Genomic DNA, 18,435 nt, shown 5'->3' with positions numbered 1-18,435 from the left:
AACATTTTTATGCTGTGCTCTTCCCATCATCACAACCCAAAAATATTTTGCTCAGTTAAGTAAATGCACCCATTTTCCTACGTCGCCCGTTTTCTTTTGCCAGTACGGTATGTAGTATGACAAGTGCCAACAATCGTGCTGGGTGAAAGTCAGCGTACTTGAGTCACAAGAGCTAGAGAGAGTGTAGAATGTGTTCCAAGATGTCCAAATAGTTATTCTCAAGATGCCACGGATGGTTTTCCAAAAATGTTGCATCATATTTACAGAACATCCGTACAACATGTTGCAACAGCTTCTTAAAAACAGTACTCATTGGTTGTTATTATGACACTGTATATATCAGCGGTTGGCATTTGACATGAATATCAACCAGTCAGAGCTTCCATGCAGTAAAGGGTTTGGCCTACCATTTTCAGATTCCCCATGCTGGCAAAACCAAAGCGTAACCGTGTTTTGAATGCTAACATTCATGGTGCAAAACGCTTGCTGGCTTAATGGTTTCAGCTGGAACCTCCTGTTTTTCACTCGCAGAATTGCAGACAAGTCATAGGAGACATTGGACATCTAGTGGCAGGAATTAGACATGATGACCACAAGACAAAACATCATATTTGCTGATTGGATACTGGCACTGGCTGATGTGGACGTAAAGTGGCAACCTAAGATTGCCGTCTGTCACCAGCTGTTGTAAAGCTATTGTTCGGCCAGGAGAAACCTCCAAACAACCAGAGACAGCACACCAACCTCACTGACATGGCGAGGCCTCATGGTCAATAAAACAATGCAGGACGCGCCAGCAACGTGCGCCCCCCATTATGCCCCACTCCTCCGGGTCGTTATAAGAAGCAACGGTTTGATTTAGTTCGTACTTATGAGTTGCTTCTAACTGCTGGTGGAGTAGTGACACTTCACATCCCTATCGCGCCGTGCGTAGTGCTGCGCGGCGCTAAGAGGTGCTCCTACCACCCTTGGCCGGTCGCCGGACCGGTCCACCGTGGACCGAGTCCTCCGGGCTGGCGTCGATACCAGCCAGGCTATCGGGACAACTGCAAACGCTCTTGTCCTCCATCACGTGTGCTGGTACGATCATACGGAAGCTACCCAAAGAAGCCAGGACACTATCGAGAAGGTATGAAATTCTCTGCCTTTAATTGAGGGCCGCCGTAAATACGATCACGTCGCGGATGTTGTAGATGCCCTAGGGTATCTACAACATTGATACACTGATGTGGATACCCTAGGGTAGTTGCCACCCTCCGGCCCCTCCGTTTATCGAAAACTGACGGTCGTTTACGATCACCAGGGCAGGCCATTCTATCATGTTTTGTCGAATCTTTCATCGAGGCTACGAGGAAGGCAAAAGGAGAACGAGACAAGACACCGAGCGAAGATTACCAGGTCCTGGCCGTGATGCCGAGGAGCGCAGATGGCTCTGCCACGCTGCGATGCAGCATAACTGCCGTCGGTGCTTCGTGACATGCCTCTCAACAGGGTCTGAACCATCCCTGAAGCGCGTTATGGTGAAACGCGGCACGGCCGACCAGCCGCCGGTGTGTGAAAGTGTGCTCTGCATGTACGCATGCATGCTTTACACCTGGTGCCCGCCCCACTGACGCGAGATGTGAGCAGTACAGCGCTCTGCTCTGCGCATGTATCCGAGATCTTACTGTGTAGCGCAGTCTGATGCGGTGCGACACCGCTACTAGAGGCAGGCCAGACGCTCGACACTGCTGCCAGAGGCTGGCCAAAAGATCACTGTGTCGTCGGAGCCCACGCCAGGAGCTGACAGTGTGTCGTCAGAGCCCTCGTCATGGGCCGACGATGTCGATAATGTGTCGTCGCAGCCCACGGCAGGAGCTGACAGTGTGCCGTCAGAGCCCTCGTCATGGGCCGACGATATCGGTAATGTGTCATTGGAGCCCACGCCAGGAGCTGACAGTGTGTCGTCAGAGCCCTCGTCATGGGCCGACGATATCGGTAATGTGTCGTCGGAGCCCACGCCAGGAGCTGACAGTGTGTCGTCAGAGCCCTCGTCATGGGCCGGCGATATCGGTAATGTGTCATTGGAGCCCACGCCAGGAGCTGACAGTGTGTCGTCGGAGCCCTCGTCATGGGCCGACGATGTCGGTAATGTGCCGTCGGAACCCTGGCCAGGGGTCGACGATGTCGGTAATGTGTCGTCGGAACCCTGGCCAGGGGTCGACGATGTCGGTAATGTGTCGTCGGAGCCCTCGTCATGGGCCGACGATGTCGGTAATGTGTCGTCGGAACCCTGGCCAGGGGTCGACGATGTCGGTAATGTGTCGTCGGAGCCCTCGTCATGGGCCGACGATGTCGGTAATGTGTCGTCGGAGCCCTGGCCAGGGGTCAACAGTTTCGGCGCCAGGACAGCCGACGACATTGGCCGAACGGTGTGGCGCAAGCACAGGTGCGAAACGAAGTGTCTGTGAGAGGCGTGGGAACCCAAAAGCTCGCCGTGCATTTTGGACAGAGCCGGTGCCGAGTGACGGTTTTGGAAGCAGTGAACCTGTGGAGTAGTAGGATAGTGACCCCGTAACAAATGGCCAAAAAAGACGGAAGCATAAATAAGATCACTGTAAATAATTTCATCATCTAAATGCAAAAGCTGGAGAAAGCTAACGCACCGGCAAGCTCGAGCGGCTAATCTAGAGTGCCATTTCTCGCATTTCATAAGCTTCCAGTAAAATGATAACGCAACGGTATATCAAGATTATGTTCCTTTGACATGCAGATCTGCAACCATAAAGTGTTTCCTCAATAAATCATTTATATGCTACTAACGAGTTGATCGTTTGGCAAGTGTCGTTCAGTTTCAACAAGCAGCGTCATCCCACAGTCAGAACAGCGACAGACGCTGGGTGTTCAGTGAAATATACGCATCTTGAGCGCGACTGTCTGTGCTCGGCGTGCAATGCTCACAGAACGTCGACGCAGGGATCATTATAGGTTTACCACACATGAATACGCTTGCGCATGCATAATAATGGAAAATATGACAAGATCCATGTAACGCTTGTCCTGTGTGTCTTATGAAAATTGACGATTTAAATGTGGCGGTTCGCTTGCACCAGGGAGCCTCATGTCAACACTGCATCAGGCAGTCCCATCGATGTGGCTTAACACCCTGTGTGGCGGGCACATGCCATCATAGCACATGTAAAGGTGCACAAATCCAAGCAATTATCGCCACCACCGGTTCCGGTTCTCCGGTAACACTGGCTCCGTGACCCGGATGCCAGTCCCGTCCGGCCGGAGGTCGCCGCAGTGTGGCGCCACCGCGCCGCACGCGGTCCTGAGCGGGGCGGCGCGCCGCTCTCCGGCCCGGGCCCCGCCAACGCCGTGATGGTCCGGGGATGATGGCCCTGCCGGCCATTTCACGGTTGACCACACACAAGGCGGCGCCCGGCCGGCGCCCGATGGCGGCCGCGTGCCGCAGGTAATGAATCCGCCGGCGAAATTAGCGCCGCCGGCGGTCGCCGCCGGTCGGGAGCTGGGCATCGCGCGTGGGGCGGCCTGGCGGACACTGCTTGGGTGCGGATCTGGCTTCAGCCTCGCCCGGCGGATGCGAGGGCAAACAGTTGTCACACTCGTTAACCCCGCTGTGAACATCATGCTACGTTTGCGGCAAGACGTTTGAAGTGGATTAGAAACGTAGCATAAGTTTTGCGTGCATCAGTTCAGCTTGTTTAATATGGATGTTTAGGGAGAAACGCAGATGTTCTATGTTTTATGAGAAAATTAAAACACAGGTTATATGGAGGAAGACGGATCATGCACATGCAACATTTCCCCATACTACAAAAGAGGGCCTAACTATCCGTGTAGTAATTATTTTACTCCCGGGCAAAGCTTTTGTGAACTTCTATCGTAGATACCCTGCTATCTCAACTGAAGTGATCATATCGCATTGCAACTTAATGTTCATGCCGGATGCTAATATGGTTCAGGGTTTGTGCAGTGTAAGGCCTGGCAAGTGTTAAGAGGAAACTAAGATGACCCTATTACAAGGATTATACACGTAACATTCGTTAGCACCTTTTTATGAAGTTTCGGCCACGGCTCTTGCTTACACAATCAAAAATTCAGATATAAGGGAAACATCAGATGCTAGCCAGTCTAACTGAAAGCGGTTTTGCCCCACTATACACTTAATCAGATGACACATGTTTCCCACACTTTGACTGAACAAAATTACAAGAAGCCACAGACGATAAAAGGCGTCACCTGTGCACGGATAAAGACTGCACTATTTTTCAGGATGAAATATTTTTAGTTTGTGGAGTGTTTTAGTTTGCGTATGTGGATTGATCTAAAATTTGTGCGATGCGGATCTTTGTTTTTTTTTTGCAAAATTTGGACAGCCAAGGGGTTGTCATTACGCCGAATCTCGTAGTTTTGGTGTGCGGAAAGAAAATGATCGCCAATGAGTCTCCGGAGTAATGTGTTTTGTGCCTAGGGCGCATTCGTTAAACCGTAGCCGAATGGGTCTTTTTGATTCGCCAACATACCAGATTTTTACCCCTGCCCACACATACCAAACGCGTCATATGGTGTAAAACATCAGACGTCAAACATTTTTAGCACCTTTAAAATTATACATACACGCATTTCAAATTCGGTTACCAGATGGACAACGAGGTGGATGAGAAAGCCGACCAAACCAGATTGCGTTTCAAAGTATTTTGGTTTTGCTATGCTAAACTAACAGTGAGATACGATTTTTTCCCTATTAACTTAATCTTTGCACACAAAGGTTCATCCACATATGGTAGCGTGAGAGAGCCGTCCAGGTCTTGATCTCGCTGGTGTCGATGGTGTGCGCGCTGACGTTAACGATGTTCTTGCTGATGATGATGTTCCCGCCGCTGTTGTTTGTCTCGGCGTTGTGTTTCCAGTCGATGTTGTTGTGTGGCATCTCGGTGAAGGCGACGCAGTCTTGCTGCGGGTCATTTTACTTCCCAGACCCACGCATTCCCTTCACTGGATCCCTGTCCATCGGCTCCAGTTGTTGGGCGTCCTTTTCCTCCCTGGAACAGCCAATGGGGGAGTCGAAAGTTTCTTTCCTAAGGCTAAAAGGGACACCTCCTCTCTTACCTAAGGCTAAATTTTGGGACACTTTCGAGTTTCCATGGCCATTAAACAGCCTGCATTGTTCCGCCACGTGCCAGACGCACTTTTACAGGCGTCACCACTCAGGGGTGGTGGCGATGGGCGGATATGCGGGACGTGCCCCCCCACATTTAGAACGCGACGGACGGTGGTCTGCAACCTTAGAGAGACCCGAAATTGCCAGACGCTTGTACACACGTTCTGGTGGGGCGATTAAAAGCACAGAATGTCACATTGATCTCTGTGCGTATTAGGCACGCTTTTTACAGCGCGCTAAAAATATAATGATAGCGTGCAATAGCAAACACGCGCGAAAAGCCTCTCAAAACAAGTTCCTCGCACTGAGCTCGCCGGTGTCCGCGCTAGCAAATTGAGCTTCTCGCTGCCATTTCCACAATTCTTGACAGCTTTCCAGCAGTGGTGAAACATTGCATGTCTGTACAGTGTTATGGCCACCCCTATGTTGACGTACCTTCCCCCTATTTTTAGCACAAGTTATGGATAACCAGGATTCATTACTTTACTTGTCTCTAAAATAGGAAGCAAAGGTGGGTTGAAATTCGGTTTTAAAAGCTCCTTTTTTTATAGTGAAACGAGGCACACCCTATCTCAGGTAAATGTGGATGCAAGACAAGTGTTCGCTTAGGGGATGTTGTTCGCTATAGCCCTCATACAGCATTGTTTTGAATACAGGTCATGTATTGCTTCGGGCTGCATAGGTCACTGGTCAGAAATAGGAAAGTTTGCAGGGCAAGCACCAAAGATAAACGCCCGATAGCCCAAAACTGATGGGTAACCTAAGGCTTTTTACACGTACTTTTGAGCAAACACGTATTTTTTATGCTGTCTTGCCACATCTTTACCCACGCAGGGCCGTGAAACACGCAAAAGGCTTGAGAGGCTATGTTGAAAGCTTTGACGTACAGGGATGACCTAAGTCATTCATAGCTGAGCCATCACCGTCCCCCGTCCCCAAAACCGACAATACGCGTCGCGATAGAAGAGGATAAGGGGAGGTGCGAACGATCGGTACACATTTGACACCCCGGTTCCTCCGGCCAAACGACGTTGAATTGCTAGCCCAGTTGATAACGTGCTGAATCCAAAATGGACATGCTGCTTATTCGAAACCGGGGTGTTTGGGCATTTTTCTACCCCACCCCAAAAATGTGCTGCATTGTTCGCTGTTAACTGATACATCCTGTCAATGTAATATAGAGTACAACTCCTTGAGAGTTTCTTGCAAAGTCTGGCACAGCATTCATGAACATTTTAAATGTGTTCACCATTGTGTCATCTGCGCCGTACTACCTTCAGTTACCGGTGACTTGGGCCGGCAAGTTGGCAGCCTTGCCAAATATTTAGCATAAACTTGAAATCTAACCTAAATTAAACATCTAGCTTATTTGTATTTTAATACTGCAGTTTTTCTGTACTGAGATCCGTCCGCCAGCATCTGTCACCCCGGCTGACGACGCCTCTCGACGTCCCGTGCCACGACGGCGGTGATGGGAAGTTAGCCAACCGATGTGAAAACTGAATAAGGTTAGCTGTCCGTTGTCGTCGCTTGGCCGAAGGAAATGGGAAAACGATAGCATCGGGGCGACGTCACTTGAAATAAGATTTCAAAGTTTACAAATGAAGACTAGATTTAAAGTCGAACGTTCTGGCCTATCAGCATGGTTTGATCATCAGCCGCGCAGTCCGGAGAAAGGTGATTCGAATTTGAGAATCGATGCAAGGCATCGATATTTTAGTACTTTCTAGAAATTCACAGTTATTGGAGACGACATGATCTGCTCACATGCTGCTCAACACCAACAAACAGAAAGCTTTTGGTTAGAGATCGGTACCTCTTGGTGACACACATCTTGGCGCCAGATGAGGACCGAAGCACCTCTGCACCTGTCACATTACACCAGATCCAACCACGAATGCTGAAAAATTATCGCCTGCAGACGGTATATCGCAAGGATAGGGTTTACCATCATTGCCTTGCCATGCCCAATGGGAAGAGGATGTATGACACATTTTGTCAGTATCCAGGGGCTTGAATTAGTTTTGTTTTGTCTCTAAACGGCGTTGAGCTATTGCAACGATTCTAATTGTCCGTAGAATCTAAGCGAGCCCCTTTGCGTTAATGTCACAAGTTCTTTGAACTCTCCTTTTATTTAAGATCCATGTGGTAACACATTTTCTTATGCCAGTGAGACCTACTGCACTTTCGGCAGAAGCATACCATGGAGGCTAATGGAACTTTATCAATATGCTTCTTGTTGACATCCAAATGCATCGAAACGATTCAAAGCAATAAGTCCGGTGATGGTTCCCCGGGCTCATAACATCAGAGTCGAGTTTTGGCGCTTACAAACCGGTCTATAAATACCATACATTTTTAACACAGGTGATTCACCCCCTGACCGCAGCTGTGGACACATCTTGAGATCACAAACGGCTTCGCCAAACCCGTTACTTGCTGTTACTAGAAACCGTCGCTATTCATCAGCATATCAGTGCCAAATCCGTGCGAGCTGCTTATCCAAGAGCGTGGCTCCGTCTGTGTTGCGCCCAAGCTGCCATGAGGTCCTTCAGTCTTGGCCTGGCATGGACTTCCATCCGCAGCCAAGTCAGCTTCTCGTGGCGAGGCACGAGCGGAGGCTGGTTTGGTACCAGTTTCTCTTTGTTCATATCTTGGGGACTGGTTATCGGCTCAAGGCTCTTTGCCCGGTCGAACGCGTGCTTCATGATGCTGATACTATATGACCGTGTTGTTTGGTTGAAGCCGGCCGTGGTAAAAACCTGATAACCCTGTGCTGACATGGAGCACCTGTTTGTCGCGAACGTAGGTCGCTCATTCTGACACTGTAGCTAATTGATTTTGCCGCCGATGAACCTACCACTGAAGTCAAGGAAGGCATCCTACTTTATGTACCTGGCTGGGATATTGACCTTTCTCACCAGAGTGGTGTAGTCCTCGAAATCGCACACGCCTTTCTGTTTCTGCAGCTGCTTATTGATCAATCGGTCGTGCACATCAACGTTCATGGAGGTATGTCCTTTCGTCAGGTACCTGACAGTGATAGTTACTGCCACCGAGCGATCGCAGTGAACAGTTTGCATGAACGCTGTTAACGTTATCCCGCATTTGTTGTGGGTAGCACAGTTGTCAGTATAGAAGGTCACTCGTTTTTTATTTCGGTTCTCAAACCGAAGTGCCCCGAAAATACTGGCTACCTTGGGGGCGTTTCTGGCTGTCATTCCCTCGTGCCAAAGAACCGCTAGGGACGCACTCCGGTGAGGCCATGCCGGATTTGTAGCACGCTGAATGCTTCACTGGGCACCAACGATGTTGAGGCTAGAGGGCACACATTAAAAGTCAAAATAGGTAGCTTGATCGCCTTCATCATGCCGCTGCTGGAAGCGACCTCGTCTCGGTCCCATTTCCGGGCCGCCTATCGCCAATAGTCGGTTCGAGCAGCTTCCGTTTCCGCAAGGTTTCTGGCAATAGTTCTGACAAGAGTCTCATTCTTCTCTGTTGTAATACATCCATGACGTTGCTTGTCATGGATCCTTTAATTTCCAGGCTTTGAATCCTTCTTTACTGAGCGCAATGCAACCAATTGTATACTCTTTCAACACTATTCTGCACATTTACACGTTGCAAGAGGGCTCCCCTTGCTGATAGCATCCTTGTGCATAGCTGTAACCGTTAGATCGTGGTCATGTTAGATGGGCAGGTGGCGCCTCTTTGAGGCGTGCATATGACGGTAATGCGTAGCTGTTGGTGCAAGCGAATTTATATTCATCTCGATCTCATCTTTTCTCATGCTTTGATCAGCTCATGTTTTCTACGGTCATCTGAGTGAACCACGACAGCCCCAGTCCTTGTATGTGTGAATTTGGGACCGCTTCCTAACCGTGCGCCTTCGTGGTGAAGAACGGCGTGCAGGGTCCGAATTTTGTCTCCCAGACGACGGCAAGTTACAATGAAGAGTATTGCAGCGCATCTCATGGCAGTGATGTGGGGTACTTCCACAAAACGCCGGTACCATTCACGCATTGATGTCACCGGTAGCAAGTTTACGGCCGTTTTGAAGGTTTTCCTTCTAGCTTCTGGGATACCAGCACGGCATCTTGACTTCTTTCTCTTTTCACGCAGGTTTTAGGCGCTGGCGACGACCCATGGTTCTCAGCATACCGCTCAATCTTGTCCGCAGGTAGGCGCGCTCTCTTGGTGTGCTCCTCACCTCTCATCAGGGTTGTGCAGGTCGGTGGCGTGAGGTGACGGCTGGGAGTTCTGCTGAGGATAGTCAGGCGCTACTGGGAGTTCTGCTGAGGATAGTCAGGCGCTACTGGGAGTTCTACTGAGGATAGTCAAGCGCTACTGGGAGTTCTGCTGAGGATAGTCAGGTGTTACTGGGAGTTCTGCTGAGGATAGTCAGGCGCTACTGGGAGTTCTCTGAGAATCAGGCGCTACTGGGAGTTCTGCTGAGGATAGTCAGGCGCCACTGGGAGTTCTTCTGAGGATAGTCAGGTGTTACTGGGAGTTCTGCTGAGGATAGTCAGGAGTTACTGGGAGTTCTGCTGAGGATAGTCAGGCGCTACTGGGAGTTCTGCTGAGGATAGTCAGGCGCTACTGGGAGTTCTGCTGAGGATAGTCAGGCGCTACTACTGGGAATTCTGCTGAGGATAGTCAGGTGCTACTGGGAGTTCTGCTGAGGATAGTCGGCGCTACTGGGAGTTCTGCTGAGGATAGTCAGGGCGCCACTGGAGTTCTTCTGAGGATAGTCAGGTGTTACTGGGAGTTCTGCTGAGGATAGTCAAGCGCTACTGGGAGTTCTGCCGAGGATAGTCAGGCGCTACTGGGAGTTCTGCTGAGGATAGTCAGGCGCCACTGGGAGTTCTGCTGAGGATAGTCAGGCGCTACTGGGAATTCTGCTGAGGATAGTCAGGCGCTACTGTGAGTTCTGCTGAGGATAGTGAGGCGTTACTGAGAGTTCTGCTGAGGATAGTCGGGCGCTACTGGGAGTTCTGCTGAGGATAGTCGGGCGCTACTGGGAGTTCTGCTGAGGATAGTCAGGCGCTACTGGGAGTTCTGCTGAGGATAGTCGGGCGCTACTCCACTCGACTGCTGACAGGATCTTATCGCAGTGGTTGATAGTTTATCCCGGCAGGCGGAGGTCTACTGACGGCTTGGGAGGGCCATCTCATCCTGGATGGTGATCTGCTGGGTGGCTGGGCTTCACTTGCTTAAGCTTGGATGGCTGAGGTCTGCTGGCGGCCCGTTAGGGCTTCGAGGCCTAGGAGCTGGATGACTGCCGAACATTCCAGATGCTGTACCTGGTTTAGCAGCGCAGTAATACCATCCTCCGCAGCAGCAGCTGCCAGTATAGAGAGCTGAAGCATATTTGCGGTGCTTGCACTTCCGCCAGAATCCATCTGTTTGCCATTGCGATGGGCGGGTGAGCACCTCTTATAAAGGCTTTCTCAGTTTTCACTTTTCACATGCATGTGCTTAATGCCCAAACAAGCCCCCCGAGTCGCCCTCGGACTCCATTTCTAACAAGGAAGAAATTTAGGCTGCTTTGAGGTTTTCTGAAAATCTGGGGAAGCAACACAGTTGATAAGAACCAAACCGCTGTGCTCCATGGCCGCGTCCCAAGCTATAGCGCATGCGTCCGTGCCTAAGTTCTGCATATTGCGAAAAACATCACATTTCATGCCTTTATATCCAAGAGTTGACGCTTTGGTTTTCAAAACTGGGGAAGCTGCATTTCACTAAAGGTATAGTTCCCCGATTTAATAAACCAGTGTCATTGAACAACCTTTTAGTATTGTTATGTGTCATACTTTGATAGCAGTGTAACAATTTATCAACAGCTGAACTTAAATGCACTTGCAACCAAGTGACAAGGTATGTAAACAACCGTCAATTTGCTACACACGATTTCAGACCCGAGCTTTGGGTCATTGTTCTCACTGGTACCTAACGCAGAATTGATAAATTGTCCAACTGATGTCTGTGATATATTAGACAACACAAATAAACATTGAATAAGAACATCTTACTGAAAGCTTCTCAAGATACCTTCAGAATATAATAATTACGATAACAACGGCGAACATCGGCGAACTTCAGTCTACCAAACTGTTAGCACGATACTAACGCGGCAAGGCCATCTCGGCGGATCAACCAGCGTTTGTTTTTTCAAGGTGGAGTTTTCCCGTACTGTTTGTAGGTTGGTCACCATGGCGGGCAAATTTGACGTCTTAAAATGACAGGAATATGACATGGAATATGATCTTAGACGCCAACGAGGCGATGGATTGCAGGGGATTGGGTGGGAAATGAAAAGCAAAATGAGGACATGTCGGCTGAATCAGACGTCTTAATGCGTCGCACATGTGACATGGAACATGGATGTCAACGGGACGCTGGGTTGAAGGGAACGGGGTGGGGAGGCCAGGTTAGGTTATAATCCATTCTGGTCTGTTCTACCCTATTATGGTTTCATAGACTTACCTACATGCAATACCGGCGTTAGAGAGCGCGAAGAAAGTCAGCCCACAGTCGCGTCTTGTGGCGTTCGGTTAGCTTAGGTTAGGTCAGAATTGTTACCTCGGCCACGTACATTTGTATGGTTCTTGATGTGCAGTTAGGTGACCACGCACCAATAACGCAGCAGTGGCGGGGGGGGGGGGGAGGGGACGCGCTTGTCGGGTGTTTGCAACGCTGGGACGTTCGCTATTGTAATTATTTAAGTTAGAAGATAGGACTACAGATGAACCTGTTCTGTGATTATTTACGATATGTTCTGCCTTGAAAACGACGATTGATGTTCACTGCTGTTTTTCAACATTAGGTACCAATGTGTACAAATATAACAAGCCTTGCTTTGTTCACGCAACTGCTGTGACACCATGCCATCAATCACCAGGTTGGCGCTCAGAGATCATACCAGAGAAGTGTGTGCACTAGTGACGTAGCATGTTGACAGGAAAGTAGCGTGTGATATCTGAGTGTGGCACGCCCAGGCATGAACTGTAGGCATAAACTGGACAGTAAGTATCCTGATAAATCATGAACATCATTTGGTAATGGGCTCACACTCAGTCATATCACACCGATATTTCGAATACTGACCACTTCAACTGTGGCTGAGGTCAACAGACATTCATCGAACTACTCATGTAAAACTTCAACACTTACATTCATCTGTTCACATAAGGCTACTGACCATTATTATGCAAGTTAGTATTATGCCAGTGGCAGAAGGGAACCGCCAGGTTTCTTCAGCTTTGCCACCCTTAATACTTAAGGGAAATGTTCTACCTTTACATGGAGTTCTGAACTGAAATGGCCATCCTGAATACTTTTTGATGCAGTTCACGGCCATACCCTTCTGAAGACTCAAACCCCTCTGGTTCCTGAGTTATATACCCACAAAAGTTCCAAAAGGGTTATTGGGAGACCTTTTCAGCTACCTTAGCATTGGTGTCGTCATAGAGGCGTCATAGGATTGCCGTTATATTGCAAGCTGTTTTCTGCTTATGGTCCAAAATAGCATGGCCGCTAATGTATTCGCAAGAGCGATGATGCGGCACGTATGATGCAATATGCGGAAGGTGATTGGCTGTTAGTAAGATTTCGCTGCTGAATGCGTGTTGCGAACGTAAGCGTGGGCACTTTCGAGTTGTGCGTCACTCGTCGTCAACAGGGCATTTTTCCTTATTTCTAGACCATAGGTCAATGTTGGAAAGAGAGAACGCCACTGTCTGCAAAAAAGTACAACACCGAAAAAAACGGCGCTCTCCCGAACGCTATGAAAACACAAGACGCGACGCCAAATCTGCCTTTTTTCTCTTGCTGGCGTTTTTCCTTTTCTACTGACATAGAAGGGATCTTGTTGCGGCAATATGGCTCCTGTGTCGAACTGGGGAGTAGTGCCAGGGTCAGAATTACGCCTCCTGCCAACTGACCCCCCCCCCCCCCCCCCCACCCACTTCAGAGAGAGAACCAATGTACTATTTACGTTTGTAGGGTAATTTAAGGCAATATAGGAGTTCGCTGCCCCCGGATCGACCTGGGGCCGCGCCCACGTGTCGTCAGAATGACAGCCGGCACTCTCCCCGTGTTGGGATAGATTGGCCCTTCAGCCCCTGATCGGCAGCGATAAAGTCCCCTCTTATGTTCGTACCACTGGCCCCATGTCCGGAAGAAGGAAAGGATCCTCATAGGACTTCAACAAATTTGTGGATGACAGGTTTTTTGCTTCGAGCTTTATAAAATACGGAGGGGAGGAAAACCTAAGAAATCCATCCGCTGGCGGCAATTTTTTAAATGAAACTGGCCTAAGGTGGGTGGAATCAGGTTCCACACAAGTACTTGTTATTGCGAGCTCTGTTCTCAGAAATCCATCCTTCCAAAAAGTTAAGGTTAATTCGTAAATGTAGCGTCATGAGTGCGGTGTCTCCGAAGAAACGGGAAGGGGGACAATATATCACAAAAATAACGAAGTGACAGCCGGGCCAGTAAGTTACGAAGGTCATCGCGATAAGGGAAGTCACAAATTTCAACAAAATTATTTGACAACCTTTACATTACGGAACTCTAGAAATGCTAAGAAAGCCTGCAAACACTCGGGAGCCTTTTCAGCCGCATTTGTAGGCATGCTGGCTCATATGTAAATATGTCAGTTCCGTAAGTCCATATGTGCCCCTAAGCTCGCGGAAAGTACTAACTAGAATATATTGCCCTCAACTTTGCCAAGGTATTTTCCCTAAGCTTTTAGCATTAAAAGCAAGTCATTCGTATATTCCCCACATAAATGCAGTGCGTCAGGTCAGGCGGTCGCCCCGATCTCCGGGAGGTGACTACACTCACGAGCCTACACCAATGGCATGCGGCGTGCGACTGTTTCTTACGCAAATGCTGCTTTTCCACAGAGTAGAACTGTGCGAGTTGCTGACTGAGCTGCTGCGAAGGGGTTATGCGGAAGACCTGCTCGTGGAAGAAGCGTCTGCAACCGTTAATCAACCAGCCAACCCTTTGCCTCGTTGATTTCGTTTACAGTGTAGGTGACAGCCCGATTGTTATCTTTAACGGGATGCTTTTGACGCCAGTTATGGATGTTGCTATGCCGTAATCATTGCGCAATATCTACTATGGAAGGGTTTGTTCACTTAAAGAACACCATAATTTACCTCGAAAGATAAAGCGACCCATTTTTGTGAAGGCCAGCCGTGGCATGTTGGGCAAGAAATCATGAACACCTTGCAACATTATTTTTTTTAGCACTTTACAGTCCGCACATCCCTGATGCAAGTACATTGATGGCCACCCAGTGTACTCTGCAATTCAGTGAATCACATGTACGAAAAATATATTGCACTAGCAAAACGAAATATATAAAATAGCAATATTCGCACCGCAACTCAACTTAGCGGCCCTAAGTTATGTTAAGCTAAACAAAAGTAGGGTAGGCATGACACACCTTATTGGTACCCATGAGACATAACACATGCAAAAAATATTGTTTTTCTCCACTGCTTAGATGCTATCCATGGTTCATCTTGCGCCACAACCTCCCGGTTGCGGTCTTTAGCTCAACGATAACATGGGGTGCAAATGATGCTCTTGTGTAGTTATTATGCAATATTTTGGGACATCTAGCCATTGGATATTGAAAAGAACAAACCAGATAGACTGAAATGTTGAAAGTGTAATTTAAGGTAAGAATGAATAGAATGAATATTCTGAAAATATCCCGTTGCAGAAACAGCTACAGAACCCTGCGCTATTAATGCCAATAACAGTTTCTAAGGGTTCCACGAAGTATGTCTTTGAGACATGCCCAAAGGTAGAACATTCCCTATAACTTGGCTTATCTGAGCAGTGTACGGTCATCATTATCACTGCCAACGCACCTTTAACCATGCCGCCGAGCACCACAGGTGATATCTCCTTAATCTACTGCCCAGTCTTGCCACCGTACTGCATGACTGGGAGCTTCCACATATTGGCCAATCGCCTTGAAGTGAAGCCAATGGCATATAGAGTCATTCTCTTTCGCTACTGTCTAACCAGCTTACATGCGTATATCCGGTTCCCGTGGTAGGTCCAGTCCATCACCAGCTCTGTCTTTAGGTACCCGTTTCTATCACCCTGCCTCGGGGAAACGAACGTAACTAACAGTGCCTCCCATACCGGCAGTTAACGTACCTACCGCGCCAGAACTTCAGAGGCACACGTGACGCGCGTGCGAGGATGGCGCGTGGAATGAACGATTGCGTTGCTAGTTATCACTGTATTTAGCCACCAGTAGGCGCGCACACTTGTGCTGTAAAATTCATGACGTCCTGGAATCTTAGGACGGGCTTAAAAAACATTTGCATGAACCATAATTACACTTCCGTTCCACTGCTGTCGCGCTAATCTGGAAGCAGGAGACATACCCGTAATAATGCGTTTTTTTTTTGCACGACGGCGATTTGGCTACGAGCACGATCCAAACTAACGTATCAGAGGACGTGCGTCCTTTTGAAGAGTCGTAGTCTTTAGAAGCCCAAGGCAAGGAGAATCACTGAGTGTTCGTGTTCGCTGAGTTACGTCCTTCTGCCGTAGTTCCACGGTCCAGTGTAAGGGGCGCGGCGTCTTTTGAAGCACTTAAGTTTTGGTATCTTTGTCACACATGTCATCCTGCAGATGCGTCTTTTGCACACCATAAAATAGGGTAACTAATCGAGATATAAGCAAGTATGCGTACCATTATACGACGAGGAATTGCATTGAGACGAATCGAGTGACGCTAAAGATCCATTCAAAAAAGAGATTGTGTGCTATTGCCGTTGAATGGCACTTTGGCCGCCACTGTTTGGAACTCAACTGGCCAAATGGAGGCATCGTTAGAATACCAGCTTTAATGGTGTCGCTACTGTAAAGGGTTGACGCTAGTAACATCAAAACAAACTTAGGAAACAACCATTTACCGCACACGTTACGCATAACTGATAAAAACTGATATATAACACGTAAAAAACTGATAAATAACACGTAACTGATAAAAACAACCATTCAACTCCCACGTGGCTCAACTTGCAACAGGGGCTTAAGGATGTCACAGTTGCTCACTTGCCGGGTTCTCATTACCTGCGTGAGACTTGCGTGTTGCTGGCTAAAACAATACTTGTAGCGTTACCCACTTCAGAAAGTTCATCGCAAACTTTTTGACTATTTCAAACTGTTGAACGGTTCGGTAGAATTATTCTTAAGCAAAGTGTCGCGGGACTCCCAGCAAGGGAGCTGCATAGGAGCAGAATGTGTGAAGCATATTGTCCTTGAGAGCACTGGCGACAGACACAGCTCACTTCCATGCAGTAATAATTCGCTTGAATCCTAGCCAATCAGAAGCCATGTGCATGATTCAACAACTGGCGGTGCTTTGTGAACGTGGGTTTCCATGATTCTATTCTGATTTTTGGGTGTTTAACATGACATCGTGACTGAGTTAAAATGTTAACATTTACAGCGAGAAATCTGACATCACTCTATTCGGGTGTCACGTGCTGCATGCTGATCTTCATGTACAAAACGCCAGTCATCCCTTTTCTGACAAACGTTGCACCGAATGTTTCGCAAAACCGTTTTCACTCATGCTGAAATAGGCATGGCCAAACATTTTCGCTCATTGCATTGCATTTGCAAGCAGTCTTTTGATGCAACAGCAGGCTGACATTTGTTGTCAGTTTTTATGGCAATTTGCGCGTTGAAAAATATGTTATACTACGCTTATAATATTCACACGCATTTTATGAGGAACGGGAAGGTATGCTATAACACGACTTTATGTTGTAATTATGTTCCACCAGGAGACGCCACTGCCTGCCATGCATACCATTCAACTACCCTGCGCTTAATATCTTAGCACAATGCTGTAAATACGGCCAAGCTAACTATGTACTTAACCAAGCATACCAGAGATGTCGTAAAGAACAATGAACATTGAGCACCAGGTGTTTCGTAACTGTACGGCGGTTTCGTTTCGTAAATTAAGTCACCCATTTGACCAGATGGGCTCTATGAAGCTTATGAGGCTGTGCAATGATTGTACGAGCACCCAGAAGACCTATCTCATAAGCACGCGTGGATTCAGGGTACGACGGCGAGGCCATGACCTGCTATACAATGCCGGCGACAAGCGCGTTTCCTCTTCAGACGTCATTTTGTCGGGGATTAGTGCAGTGGCAAGAAGAGCCTTTCGAGCACAAAAGCTAGGATGGCCCTCATGAATTCAACGTTGTTTGCATCTAGTCGTTGAACGCGAATTGACGATGGTAGACCACACACCTCGTGTTCTAATCATGCAAATACGTTCGAGTGACTCAGTCATTTCAGTTAATTCATGATCCTCTCACTCCACAATATATGCCATACTGTTAAAAATCTCGGGAGCGCATGGTGCCAAATATTTCATGCTGCCATTGCAGCCGGCCATAACACCACTGGCTTTTATATTATTCGCCCGTGTAAGCCAGCGTTTTGCCTTTGCAGCACTCTAACAATCACTGCTGCCCAGAACAAAATTGACCGCCTCCAGGATTAGTGAGGACTGCGAATGCCTCCAGCTGAGCTGCTATAGGATTCGAATCCTGCCACCGTGGCTGCCACATGCTCCAGGATGTAAATGACAGCAGGCAACGATTTAATCTGTGCCAGAATGTATGTGCATACATTGTACCAATGCACAAAACATTGCTATCTTACCTAACACAAAGGCCAATGCCTTACCTTGCACTGACAACTTTCCTTTTTATATATTTTCCATGGAACGGCTCTAAACCTGACATTGCACATGACTCATGTAAAATGCACGAACGCAATCCGTACTTAGAACTCGGGCTGCCTGTTTTCAGAACATGAAAACAACCAACCTTCTCGTCGGCCAACCGATTTCATACCATGAAAAATGCACGTCGCCAAACATAAATCTAAAGCAAAACAGAACGGTAAAAAGTAAAATGGCTGGCGTCGTTATCCCAGGAACGCTCTTGACGGCCGGCAGTCTGGTATTGGCGTTTCTGATGAATGTTTGCGTCAGTGAGCCGTGGGCCTCATTTATCAGCACCATATCGCCTGCAACGCGCTGGTGAAAAGGCGTTTTATCCACTATCGATCACTTGTCAGCGGTGCGTGGGGCCAGCAGAAAACATACCCTGCCGAGGCACAGGGATTGTTCTGTGTGATCTTTGCTGGGCGAGGCTGTAGTTGAAATGCAATCTGGGTCATTTATTGTAGTAAAATATGCC

Source organism: Pollicipes pollicipes, unplaced genomic scaffold (assembly GCF_011947565.3).
Source record: "Pollicipes pollicipes isolate AB1234 unplaced genomic scaffold, Ppol_2.1 Scaffold_6686;HRSCAF=7923_pilon_pilon_pilon, whole genome shotgun sequence".
Taxonomy (NCBI): domain Eukaryota; kingdom Metazoa; phylum Arthropoda; class Thecostraca; order Pollicipedomorpha; family Pollicipedidae; genus Pollicipes; species Pollicipes pollicipes.
Note: the sequence above shows the minus strand (reverse complement) of the source record.